The sequence below is a fragment of the Amblyomma americanum genome, chromosome 6 (genome assembly GCF_052857255.1).
Source record: "Amblyomma americanum isolate KBUSLIRL-KWMA chromosome 6, ASM5285725v1, whole genome shotgun sequence".
NCBI lineage: Eukaryota > Metazoa > Arthropoda > Arachnida > Ixodida > Ixodidae > Amblyomma > Amblyomma americanum.
The window spans coordinates 2,195,607-2,210,132 of record NC_135502.1 but is presented as its reverse complement, the minus strand read 5'-3'; the positions used below and the strand labels follow the sequence as shown (position 1 = coordinate 2,210,132).

The 14,526-nt window shown below is 43.8% G+C and overlaps 1 non-coding gene across 1 annotated transcript; it reads left to right on the top strand.

Annotated features, from left to right (window-relative positions):
• Positions 1-18: 18 nt before the first annotated feature.
• Positions 19-173, top strand: LOC144095731 (U12 minor spliceosomal RNA). Its single transcript, XR_013306753.1, has one exon. It is a non-coding gene; the product is annotated as a U12 minor spliceosomal RNA (small nuclear RNA).
• The last annotated feature ends 14,353 nt before the right edge of the window (positions 174-14,526 follow it).

The following is a 14,526-nucleotide window of genomic DNA, read 5'->3' as shown; positions in this document are numbered from 1 at the left end:
GGTGGCGTGCTAGGATTCGTGCCTTAAACTAATGAGTAAGGAAAATAACGAGTCGGATTGACGCCCGGCTCCACCGTACTCGCAATACGGTTTGAATTTTTGAGGGGGCACAGGTCGTCCCAGGGGTGCTCCGCCTACTTTCGCGGAGTGCTCGGGTTGATGCGATCTGCCCCAAAATCTAATCGAAAGGAAGAGCAAATGCATGGAACTAGCGAATTATTCCTGAGTGCGCGTTATGATGTGATCTGCTCCAAGCGGTAGATTGGGTTGGCCGTCACCCGTCTGATACACAGATGCCCAGGTCGTCCCAGGGGTGCTCCGCATACTTTCGCGGAGTGCTCGGGTTGATGCGATCTGCCCCAAAATGTAATCGAAAGGAAGAGCAAATGCATGGAACTAGCGAATTATTCCTGAGTGCGCGGTATGATGTGATCTGCTCCAAGCGGCAGATTGAGTTGGCCGTCACCCGTCTGATACACAGATGCCCTACGTAGGTGCTTTTGCGTGCAACGCGCACCCAGCAGATCCGGTGGTAGGACCACGCAGGATTACTTCGTGTTGGCAAGGCAACCCATGATTAGGCGGGCAGAAACGTTAATTACCAGCGTAATATTAAATGGAAAGCAATCTTTCGCATGTTTTGCATCCCAGTCAACCAAGTTATATCCAGTGGATATTGATATAATTTCCTCAGGGTATTTATTAGATCAATATGATACGTCCATATGATTGATGTCCGTAATACAACCTTCATTTTGAAAATAGTGGACGTCCATATAATGCTCATATTATGCCCACATGAGACGATTGCTACACATTCAGGGGATGTTCACCAATCTTTTTAAAAAGGTTGGGGGGCTAGATACTGTGCCATGTATTTTGTGCGCTGTACAGCTTACAGAAAGCAAATATGATGCAAGATATGACAGAGATACAAAGCAAAAACCAACAGTTGCTTATTACACAGTAAACTTCGATATTTTTCACATTATCTGGGAATAACATTTTAAATAACAGGTGCATTATGGGAAAATTACACACTGGGCTCTGATCAATGCAATTACATAAACAAGTCACAAAGAAGTGTCATTTTTCTGGTATGCATGTTACTTGGAATGTCATTTCCAGTTCGCTCAAGATAGGACATTCATGTGTAGTGAAGTAATTAGTTTGAGCTCTCTGCGACTTTGTGATCTTTCAACATACTCATTCTGTTTGTGTAAGCTGTACAGCGCATAAAATAAACTGTTAATCAAACAGCCACAATTGTCGTTTCTTCAGAATATTCCACCTTGAGGCAGTACACGGGCAAGGAATATGCACAGGCTTCGAGTACGGAAGAATATCAAGGAATACAATCACTTGTTTTGCCCTCGGCCTTATTTTATTACCCAGTAGCCATAATGATCAGCACCTGTTGCTGTCCATCCTTTTACTCCATCAAGGAATACAATCACTTGTTTTGCCCTCGGCCTTATTTTATTACCCAGTAGCCATAATGATCAGCACCTGTTGCTGTCCATCCTTTTACTCCAGGTCCTCGGAGGCCTGTGAATATAACAGTGCACTGTGTTGACCAGTAGTGGTGACACAGCATGAAATATGGACAAAAAGTGGGTACACAAGAATATGCAAAAGCTAATGTTTCACCCAACTGGCTTAGTATCTTTACTGAAAAGTAATGAGGAAAAAAACATGCGATAGAAGCCAAGTACACAAACATGCATCCATCATAACCTTTAGCCTTACCAGAGGTAAGACTAAATCCGGACAGGGGTTTTAGAGTACAAGGATCATATGCAATAGCCTGAATGCTTAACATGAAAAAAGAAACCCAAGCCTCAGCAAACAAACACAAGGACGACAACCAAGAACTTCAAGTAAATATATATGCAACCATAGTTTTGCGATGAGATTAAAAGAAGTTAGAATGTGCGCAGCAATAGTGAAGAATGTTGGCTTGCGACTGCATTTAGATAAAACTCAAGAATGAAGTGTCATGATAATCGATCCCTGCCTTTGGATGGAGGGACATCTGTCGCTTCGTTCTTAAGCTGTATCCAAAAATAGTGCAGTGGGACAGTGGTGCCAATCACAGCATGCTTTCTGCAGGAATGAGCATGCGTATATCACCATATTCGGTGACATATGCTGAGAGTGGTTGGTGCATGCAGATCCCAATGGGCAATTAACTCCTTCGGACGTCCTAAGGACGTTCAAGACGTCCGTAGGATGTCCAAAGGAGCTCCAATGTCCATCGGGATATGAAGTAGGAGGTGTAACAAAGTGTGATCAGAGCCAGTTGTGGTCTTTTGAAAAAGACAGAGGACACCTTATGGCAAAGAGTGAGGGAGGGGGGGGATATTTCGTTTTTTCATGTCTATGATGTTTGCAGTATGCTAAGCAGGCAGGATGAAATGCATTGAGCAAGTGTGCACATTCTTGAGGGAATATACAAGGAGACCAGCATGGCCCACATAGGACAAGGACATTGTAGACTAAGCCAGACATAGGTAGGCATTTTTCAGTTTCACTGGAAAAATTGTGTAATAAATGCACCGGCCGGCATGCAACTAGAGTTTCATGTTAGGTAGTCAATATTAGACTTCCATGAATTTTTGTTCAAGGTTGTAATACCTATGCCAAAGTACTTGTATGCTAGGCAGATTTCAAGGTGACTATATTTTAAAAATAATAGGGACAGGGTGACTGGTTATGAGAAATGATCAAATTTATAAAGTAAAGCCCTGCACTCTAGAGAAAGCATTACACAGTGTCATTGAATTCAGTCCGAAGTGATGCAATTTCAGAACTATCAGAACAATTAGTAGCAAAAGATAGTAGAACTAGAAACAACACTGAATGAACTGCTAATGCAGGTCAGAAACAATAAACATGCTAAGGCACATTCTTGACACATGCCTGAAAGCGTAGGAAAACCATGAGAGTTGGTTGCATTAGCAGTCATATGTTGTGTAGTTAAAAAGGAAGTCTGTGATCCTGTAGAAAACCAAGTGGTCAATGTTGAGGTGCCTTAGTTTTGTTATAGAAACCTGGAGCTTAACAGTGAGAAATGCCTTGAAGACATCTAAGAACAAAGCTCTTTCCAAACCCAGAATATACAAATGTATGTTAATCATTGCTGAACATTAGAATTGTGTTTCATGAAAGCATTTGCAGAATCGAAGTTGGGACGAGTGGGAAAACGGGTTTAAATGAATTGAGTCAATAAGGCCAGTGAAAAGTGATTGCTTGAATTTTTTGTGTGTTATGTGAGGAAGAAAGATGTGGCAGTAGTTGGTAATTAGCCTCTATTTGTGAAGAACTAGAAAATATTCGGTGAAAGCTATTTGCTCTCCACAGCCATGACTATAACTACCTAAAAATGAAGTATGAAAAACAATTTCATATCAGCTGTTTGTCTTCATGGCGCAGAATGCATCTAGTGAGCGACAACATGCATGAGACTATCGTTTCTCTGAACATGTTCTCGAAAATGTCTGAAAAGGAGCAGCAAAGAAAAATGATCACGCCCAGCTGCATTACATGAGGTTTACAACCAGCAACTCTCATTGTATACATAAGATGTAAACCCTTGCTGGGGCACACAAACAGCAGCAAGAATTTTCACAGCACAACTTTCATTCTACCCACTGTAATAAAATAGAAAATTTCAGAAAAAGTTGTCAAAGCCACAAGCTGAAACAAAAATTATTCAACAGCCAAATATCGTGCAATGTGCTATTGGAATAAAAGGAAATTACAAGAAGTGAGAACAGACCAAGTTCACACAAAAGTTTAAAAGCACAAAGATGAAAAAAAAAAAACAATGCCGGCTCCAAAAAAGGCAAATTTAGACACAAGAGGTTAACAAAATAAAGGCAGATAAGAGCGTATTGGGCGCTGTTAGCAAATTTTACTGCAACACAAGATCTGCAAAAACTGTCTTGAGCCGCCGGAGATAGGAAACTGTCCCCCTTTGTAGTAAGGGTGCCACACAATGCATGCCACAAGGCCGGAATATGCAGTGGAATGTATACCATCAAAGTGCAGGCCATTCCAACAATTGCTAGAAGGCACTGCTAACTGCCAACAACTTTGTTTGCCTTACAACTGAGCACTGAAGTCCCATGCATGCAGGTTGCTATTTAGAGGCAGAGAAGAGGCACAGAGCTACTTAAACTTCTGGCACAGAGAGCCAGAAGTTGAAAGACATACCTTCATAAAATGTAGAAGGGAAGCATCCTATTTGATTAATGAGAAAATTAGAAGAATGGGTCCCCAATGGATGTCAAAAGTAAATAAAAAGGATAGAAAAGCAGCTCAGAAATTCTGGAAACACCTAAATGCAATGCTCTCTTCCTGTCCCCTCACCTCTTTCATTTCATTTCTCCATTCTGCCTGCTATCCTTTATTTCCGCTGCCCCAGCTCAGGTGCTTCAGTATCGATGGCAGATGCCAGGGCTAGCAAAAATCTTTTCCTTCCTTTTTACTATTATTTTAATAAAAAAAACCACTACCACCACCACCTAAATGCAATGAGTAATAAGACTAGGCTAGAGCAAAGGTTTATTGTTACAGATCAGGGTATATTCGACTAGAAGGGGATGAAGCAATAAAACACATAGGAACAAGGATGACAGAAAAATTTAAAGAAAGAAGTGTTGTACATAATTTATCGAAGGAGGACAGACCGGTTACTGCAATAGCTTCACTTGAGCAAAGAGAGTGGGAAAGGGCAGAGAAGAAGGTTCCTAGTGGCACATCAACACCACCAGATGGTATTCCGATTATTTTGATAAAGAAGCTAGGACCAAAATCCAAGCAAACATTAATACAGGTTGTGAATAAAATCATAGTGGATGGGAAAGTCCCCGATGAGTGGCGATTAAGTAGAATGAACATGATATATAAGGGAAAGGGGGACAAAGCTGACGTAAGTAACTACCGTCCCATAACAGTGACGTCTGTGGTTTACAAGGTGGTGATGCAGATTATAAAGGATAGATTGCAGGCCTGGGTGGAGGACGAGGGGGTGCTAGGGCCGGACTACAAAATGGGTTCCGGAAACAAAGGAGGTTGGAGGACAATCTATTTTCATTGACGCAGTGTATAGAGATTATGAAAAGGAACACATGTTGGCCCCTATGGCTAACATTTTTGGATATTAGAGGAGCCTATGACAACGTTATTCAAGAGTACTTGTGGGACACATAAATATATACTGGGCACATTGGATGTGGAAGATGGAGTAATTAATCTTTTAAAATATATATATAAAGGTAACAGAGTGCTTATAAAATGGGGAAAAAAATGGATCGGGGCCTGTAGAGATATATACAGCGGGGGCTTAGGCAAGGATGTCCTCTCTCTCCTTTGTTGTTCATGTTGTACCTGCAAGGGTTAATTGGTGACCAAGCTAGAGAGGAGCGGACTAGGCTTCAACCTTTCTTTTTTCAAGCAAGGAGAATTGATTACACAATCATTACTGGGACTAATTTACGTGGATGATATATATATAGTGCTAATGGCTGACAACAAGGAAGATTTACAGAAGTTGATAGACATATGTGGTACAGAGGGAGATATAGATTAGGTTTCAAGTTAGTTTTATTACGGAAAAATCTGCAGTCATGATATTTAATGATGAGGGCGGCGAGTGTAGAATACTGGAGTTCACGCTAGAGGTAGTGGATGAGTACAAATATCTTGGGGTGTGGATAAATAACGGTGCAGAGTATCTGACAGAGCATTAAAAATATGTAATGAATAAAGCTAGTAGGAATGCAGCTGTCAAGAAAAATAAGGCACTGTGGAATTACAATAGGTATGAAGTGGTAAGAGGGATCTGGAAAGGTGTGATGGTCCTATATTACTGAAAGTCAGGCTATAGCCTGACTTTCGGTAATGCGGTCCTGTGCATGAGGCCATGATGTTCAAGCAAGGTTAGAAATTAAACAACGTGGCGTAGGGAGGCTAGCTATAATTGGGAGCACATGGCAATACACCAAATCAGGGCGTACAGGGTAATATGGGATGGGCGTCGTTCGAGAGCAGAGAGGCTAGCAGTAAGATAGCATTTGAGCAGCGATTGAGAACAATGGGGGAAAATCAGTGGGCTAGGAAAGCTTACAGATACCTGTATATAAAAAATGTTGACACGAAATGGAGAAATTAAGCGAACTAGAAAATTGACAACCAAATACCTGGACAGCAGTAAGGGGGCAAATCAGCAATTATCGGTTAAGAAAAAGGTTATAGAAACAGTAAGAGCTCTGTGGAAAACAGGGATGCTGACGAAATTGGCACTGGGGACATATACAGATCGATCTTTAAGCAGGAAATTGCCAAAGAAAATATCTATGATAATTGTAGGGGAAGCTCTTTGTTGTTTGAGGCCAGGACTGGAGTTTTGCGGACTAAGACATATAGAGTCAGGTACCACGAGATAAACACGTTGTGCATTGCGTGCGGAGAGGAGGAGGAAACGGCTGAACACTTTTCTGTAAAGGGCTTCACCCTACAGTGGAAAGCAGCGGGGCTGATTTATCCAAGGCATTGGGGTTTAAGGACAGTGAAGGGAAAGTAGATTTTAAGCGGGTAGAAGTAACCAAGCGAAGGTTATATGATTGGTGGCTAAAAGAAAGACGACTAAAATTTCATGTCATGGCTAGGTTGCTTGAGCCACCGCAAGGGTTCAGCCGTATCCATCCATCCATCGTATGTCATGATCATCATCGTCTGCTTTCGACAAATGATGTCTCTCCTCTCACTGCCTCCGTGTGCGTTTGTCCCGCCTGATTATTTTGAAACCTAGTAATGAACGGTGCAAATATGACATTTCTTTAAATCCTAGCGGTGAATATCCTGTATGCCCGCATGCATGCGTGAGACTTTCCGGCATCTTTGCTAAGGCAATGGATGAATGATGAATACTCAAAACGTAGACAAATGACAAAACTATTACAATCGTGAAGTAAAATAATCGACGCCATATTGCTCAACAGGTTAACGCCGCCCGTAGATGCCATTCCCTAGCGGCAAAAATCATGAACTAGAAGGTGCGCGCTGGAGCAGTGCCAAATGTGCAGATCTCTAGTTCAGTAGGTCTTGGTTCGAGCTCGCATCCTTGAGGTTGATGCTGGCAGGCGTGTGCCATACACAGTTTTACCTCGTCGCCATGTTGTATCGCGGCCCGAAGGAAAAGGGCGCGAAAATATGATGAGACACCGGGCAGGGAGCCCAACCTCCGATAACGGCGAACAAAACCAAACGGCGTTTATTTGAGGTTAGCGGCTCAGGGGGCACATAATGTTATTTGCACAGAATGAGTTCAACAGGTTGCCAACACGCAACATGGAAAAAGTTATACCTGAGAACACCCCAAGGACGGTTTGTGGATATCCACTGAATATTCATGGTTTACTGGGTTAGGTCTGGTTACGGGCTGGAATGCATGTGTTTTGAGAAGGAAAAGCGCAGTAGCTCTAAAATCTCGACTTCTCAATTAATGGACACCTGAACTGCACCTTATTTAAAGCATGCAACTGAAAGGTGCACATGTCATCGGTCCCAGCCTATGTCGCAAGCTGTATGCAAAGAGAAATCCTTTGACACCACACGGAATGTTGCACGACGAACGGTTGCTCAAAATTTTGGCGAATGTATTCGGGAAGAGTGCCACCGCATTGTGGTCAACTAGTGTTGACATCGCTGGGATTTCGTGCGCGCCTGCGATATTTGTTGATCAAACCAGCGTCCTCGCTTGAAAATTCGCGGAAAGGAAATGGCGCAGCATCTGTCTCACATCTCGGCTGACACCTGAACCGCGCCCTAAGGGAATAGATAAAGGAGGAAAGAAGAAAGGAACAAAGAGGTGCTGTAGTGGAGGGCTCCGGAATAATTTCGACCACCTGGGGATCTTTAACGTGCACTGACATCGCACTGCACACGGGCGCCTTTTGCGTTTTGCCTCCATCGAAACGCAACCGCCGCGGTCGGGTTCGTACCCGGAACTCCGGATCAGTAGCCGAGCGCCCTATACACTAGCTGAGCCACAACGACGGCGGACGCGGTTTTGCGCTGCGCCTCTTTCCATCATTTCTCCTCTTTCCTGTCTGCATGTAGCAGCAATTGACTCAGCTGGGGTGTGACGTCATATACTCTCTTAATTTTCCTTCAACCTACTACATCATATCTCGTTCTGCTCTGCTTGCCTAACTCATTGAACATGCTTTGCAGTTCATCCCCTGAGTGACTCAGCTAGCAAGGCAATGTTATCAGCGGACCGCAGATTATTTAGGCCTTATACCCAACTGTTCCCAGTTCAGGCTTCGGATTTACCTCCTGTAAACAGGCGGTGAATAGCATTGGCAAGATCGTGTCTCCCTGCCGGACACCCTTCCTTATTGGAATTTTACTGCTGACTTTACGGAGTATAATGAATGGCATGTAATGCGAAGGCAAGATGCGAAGGACCGCTGGTCCTTAAGGGTAGCAGAGTGGATTCCAAGAAAAGGCAAGCGTAGCAGGGGGCTGCAGAAAGTTAGGTGGGTGGTTGGATAGTGTAAAAGTTGCCTATAAGCAATAAGCTAGTCGCAAGAAAAAAAAATACTGAGCTAGAATTTTTTACCTAGCTTGTTTAATATAGTAAAACATGTAGTACACTACACCGTGAGCCATGACCCAGTGTTAGCAACTGCTGTGTATACCGCTGACAATGCTATGCCGAAAAAGTGCTCTTCTAACTCGGAATGCCCATTTTCAAAACTTGTGGAAACTCCTCCCCACTCTATATCTGACCTAGCTCAATGTGGTGTCAGTTTTCCCGACAACATTGTGACAACAAAATTCCCAACAACAAAATTGTGATGCAACCGTTTGCCGTACAGAGTTCTGGGTGGTGTCGTATGATTCTAGCATACGACTTAAATCTGCAGTGAAGATCCGCCCACGATCGCCGCGCAGAATTCCTCCCTGGCAAAAAATTAGCCTGTTGTTAAAACTTTCTTTTGACCTAAACAACCACAAGAAAAAAAATTATAAGCTCCATAATTTTGATACATGGCTTGTTTAATATAGTCAAACACTAAAAAATTAATTTTGTTTACTATACGAGTAGCCAGCGGAGTAACACAGTACACCGTGGCACAGTGTCAGCAACCACTTTATATTAAAGTTGTATCCTACTGTAGTCAAGTTGGAGGCTAGCTTGCAGCAGCTAGGGCTTCAAACCGATGACATATGCACCTTCAATTGTATACGCTCAGACTCTTTACCTCCTCCCTTAAGGCGTGGTTATGGGCAAGCAGCGAGGAAATGAAATCAGGAATATAGTATGCAGGCATAAATGTTGGTCGCCTGCCACCTAACATTTCATCTATACAGTCCATAGAGCTTTGTTTTTGTACCCTCAGGAAACACTGACATCCTGCAGCCATTTCGGGAGTGATTTGTGCACGCAGGTACGCAACACCCTGGCATGTCTTCCCCATCTTGCGGCCAAGAAAAATATGGAATTGACAGGAAACAAGACGCCACAACTGCAACTGACGCAGGTGGAACACGGAGAACAAGGCAGCAGACTTTTTCAAAGAATGTCCCCACCCTCCATGGAGCGGTGGAGGGGGGCACGCGCATCGATACACCCTGTTACCAGCTTTTAACAAACTGGTTGTTCAAAGGCAAGTGGCCTATAGTCTTCACTATTTTTTGTGCGAAAACACTACTTAACACGGTTAAACCCAACAAAGAATGTTTTGTGAAGCCTCAGAGTCACGGGTTAGTTCGCATGAGCATCGCACCAGCTGTATAGCCAATGGGAGGAGAGCGCCGCGCGCCAGCTGCGGCCGAGTGGAAGCGAGAGAAACGCGGTTGCTTGCACATGCAGATGCCAGGAAAAAGCTTAGAATGACCACACGCTTTCGCACATGCGAAAGCATGTGCTCATTCTTCACCGACTCGGTTTTTCAAAGTTAGTTAATTTTATATTAAACTTTTTAATTAAATTATTGGCTAGAGGTACGAGCCAATAAAGTAGTTGTAGATCGTCGAAAACCATGCAGCTAACAGTGCTGTTTCCACCAAGGTACAATTTACATAGCATGATTTATTGGCCTTCAAAAGAAACCCATCACGTGGCTCACACCTCTGCCCCATCACGATCATTTTCCAGTAGCGCAGGGCACCTGCTCTTGTCTGAGTTGTTTGTGAGGTGGTGAGTGTGTTCTGTTGGAAGATGGGCTCAGCCTCCTGTGGGTTAATTGGGATGGCCTTCCACTGGAGCCCGGAGGCCAAGTTCTTGGGCTGTCGTATAACGCACTCAGTGCCTGGGAGAGACGCATGCAAGTGTCCAGGCAAGGCAGGATTTGATGTGTGCCGTGTAGAATATATATGCTACGGGTGATAGGCAAGGTCCACGGAGGCCTTTAAGATTTTGGAGCACAATCGACATTCCCGGCAGTGTGTGCAGAGCTGAGCACCTGAAGTATACCGCAAAAAAATCATCTAAAACTTGGACATCCATTGTCCAGATGTTCATTACATGAAACTACTGCGATGCAAACAGTTTTCGGCTGTTTTTTTCAGGGTCATTGGATAATAATTCCATCACTTTTTCTGGTCTTTGAATTAACGAGATTTTACCCTTCTAGGGGTTTCCCTGAGCACTGGTCATACATGCATCGCATGCCAGTGCTCCATCTCCTGCCACATATGTGGCTCAGTTCAGAGCAGGTTTAACATTTAGTAGAGAGGGTTCGAGCATGGTGTAGCTGTGTTTGGTTGAGGAGAAAATGACACAGCAGGATACGGTACATGATAGTAGATCTCATGCAGCACTTTAATTGTGGAAGTGGCCCACACAGGACTGCCAGTATACAAAACTGCGCACGACCACATTTCCCAAAAACTCGCCCCCATCTCTTGGGAGACCTGGCTTACGCGATCAGGTAAGTTCCTCCGAATCGTCTTACTGCCATTCTAAATTTAGCACCTCCCTGGTATGTTGGGGGGAGCGATAAACACACTTGGCTAGAGCACCGAAATGGGTGTTGGAATTCCTCTCTTTTGTGTCTGTATTTGCAAGTAGTGCTTCGTTATGCTTTCTCACTGTATATACCTTTGTAGCGTATTGAATACACCTTCAGGAGCACATGGAGCAGTGTATTTCTTGAAAACAGACTATGCTTGTAGTGCAAGTTAGCAGATGGTGCCAGAACAGCAGCACTTGCCACAGTAGCCAGCCCCACGACGCGGCTCCTGTGCAGAGTTCCAGTAAAATTAATGGCATCCTTCATACCTGCTTGCAGAGCAGATTATTCTCTATGCAGCTTTTAAGCAACTAGTTGTCATATTACTCACAGTGTGTGCTGCTCGTGGCAGAAACCAATAAGAAAAGTAAAGCAAGCAGTGTTCACTTTCTTGATGCTCAAATTTTTGCAGCATTTGATCTTTAGTGGGTGCCACCTCACATAGAACAGCATCCACTCCAAATGGTTCAGAACTGGGGAGGACCTGCTCTGGCGTAGACGTGCTTTCCGATCTCTAGGCTGCATTACCTCTGCAAAGAGGCAGTGGCCAAAGTTGGCAGTACTGAGCCACCAAACGAGACAGCAGCCCTGGACACTAGGGAGAGCGAGTACCACCAAGCAGCTATGCTCACATCCAGCCATCCTGCTGACATGATCTTGTACTGGGGCGTGTCAACATGATGCAGTGCACACACCTGCGCTTGGCCTTGTGCAGTTGGCGATTAAATGCATGCAACACAGTTTAAATTCACACCATGTGTTAGAGGAACACCGAGGACAATCCCATGCAGTTACTGTTCTCAGTAGAAGTCAACTGTGTACACAGTGATGTTTATCCTGCCACTCGATTCCAACTCGTGACGACTACATCAAAAATGTCTCCACAATCGCCATTTCGAAGTTAATGGCGGTGCAGCCTGGCCTCCAAGCTCTGCCAATGCACCGTTTACTTGCAAAATCAGCCCATTTCATCGTTTGGCCTTTTTTCTCTCCGTTGTAAGTGGAAAAAGCATCTGTGTCACTAGAACGTGGTGGTCTACTGAAATTGTCCCTTGAAGTGTAGCCAGAAATGCACAGGTCGTACAGTCTGAAACAGTGGATTTATTGTAAATAGAAAAATGCACGTCGAAAAATGACTAGCTAAGCCATCGCTGCCGAAAAGTCACATTAAGAATGACGTAACATTGAGCAACTACAGACACGCAACCCCGTCCGGCACAAAGAAAAAGGAAAAGAATGTTTGAGAGCACGGCCCCTCTTGGCATGTGGTGCACACACACAACACACACAATACGCCACGTCACAGAAACAAAAACAGGTCTCTTCCCTCATGCCTGGCTCGAAATATGTGAAGAGCCAAGAAAAACAGCAGCATTATGGAAACAACAGCGAGCAAACAGACAATGATGCAAGTATTGTTCACAGGGGTAGGCAAATCAGATCGCACAGAGGGCAAAAATGGCGCACAGGGGTTGAGGTGCTGATTGTATTGCATGTTTGTGACCCACACGCCAGTGCTTGGCAGGGAGGTGTGGACCTTTCCAAAATGCATGCCATCACCAGCTGTACTGTGTCCCACTTTCTGCACAAGACAAGCAGCACGGCAGCACAGGTAACGCTAACATCTACTGGAATGCCAATGCAAGTGCTCTGCTTTGTTGCAAAGCACAAAAGCAAATTGTATGCTGATTTTTCTGAAGGCATGCATACATAGCAGGGCTTGAGAGAATGATGCGTTCTCATCAAGTGCCCTGAGGGACATCTGCACTGGCTGGCGTACAATAAATCCCCTTTCATAACTGAACGTGTAAACTTGGCAATTATACGAGTGCCATTTGTGTAGGAGTACATTTTATTTTTCATACCTACACACAGTTAAGCCTGCACATGTCACCTTCCTTTTTCATAAAATTGACACCCTCCTTGTCCATTGTATTGTCTTAAAATATCACAAAATCTTTTCCTCTTAAAAACCTGACGTGGATCAAGCCTCTTTGTTTGGCACATATGTTTGTCAATGTAATATTGGGTCTCTTCATTACACTTTGCCATACCCAGTGTGCTATGCACTATCTAATATTTAACCAAGCACCTCATGCTGTACTACCTCAGTTTGGAATTTGAGTTCGAAGAAGCCTTGCCAGTTTTCACCTAGCCTTGCAGTCAGCCTATCATCTCAGAAACGACACAGCATGTGCACACAGGTAATTCTTACATGTGACAGTACAATCGACTTTACTTGTGCAGGGCCTGTGACACAGTACACAAGGTGAAGCTTTTACACTGAAGCACTACCAGACAAGCACACTTATTCCTTTGCACACAAACACCAAAATGTACACTGGCACCACAGCGAGATGTAAGTATCACAATACCAATAGCATATGTGCAAGCACTCAGTTATGATATGTCTGGCCGCTGGCGTGCACATGGTGTGCCCCAGTTGGTGTTTGTCCCAAGTTGGTCTGCACTTGGCTATTGCATCTGGGCGCTGTCAGCTGTTCAAGGGCAAAACAAATCCAATAGCGTACAGCTATAACGGATTCTCTCTTCATATGCCATCAAGTGCCTGCTCACAGAATGTTCAGATCCTGGACCTCGAGAGAACAACATTGGCACAATGCTCGCATTTTTTTTTTATTTCTCTAAGCAAGAGATTTATGCCTGAAAGAACCAACACTCTTTTTTCTCCATTGCATCCCAATGCTGATGTAATGACAGAACTTGTAAAGCTACCCTCTTTCATGCAAAAAATCAGCCTTACAAGCTAAGTCGCTCCATCAAAGATTGCCTAAAGTGGTAGCAAGTACAATCACCAATCAGTTTTCAGTCGATTCAGCAGCAGTAGCCAGCTATCTTCAAGCAACTGCTGCCTAAATCGCAGATGCCATCAACCATTGAGTCATCTGACACATTGCCTTCTATTGCGCAGATGCCATATATCCAGGCTTAGTATCTGGCACAGATCAGTCGGGTTTTAGAAAAAATTCTAATGCCATGATGTGTGCTTGTGCACATATAATCTTGCAAAATCATCATAAAAAAAAACAAGATAACTGCAACCAGTAAGTCTAACCTATCAGCTCATGCTCTGCCATGTCTTATACAATACGCAAAATTTTGTCTAGTTGGAAGTATAACGACAATGCCAACACAGTTTGTTCAGAATATGCTGCTTCCTACAGCTAAATGTAGTATGATGATAAACTCACTGCCCTGCAGGAGCAGCAGCAGCATCATCATTTGTGCTCATGCATAAGTGAGCACTGCCATTGCGAGTCCTGCAGCTGCTACAGTATCAATAACCACTAAGAAATGGTGTCACCATGTTTGTACAGTACAACGAAGCCCAGTGTCTTGTCACATTATAAGAGACATATACAATGAATGAACCAGGCAGGTGCTGATACCTCAAGGCAAAACAGAACTGCATAGAACTCTATAGCTTTGAGTGCAAGTAAGTTCTTGCTCACATACAAAGAAAACGAGATAAAAC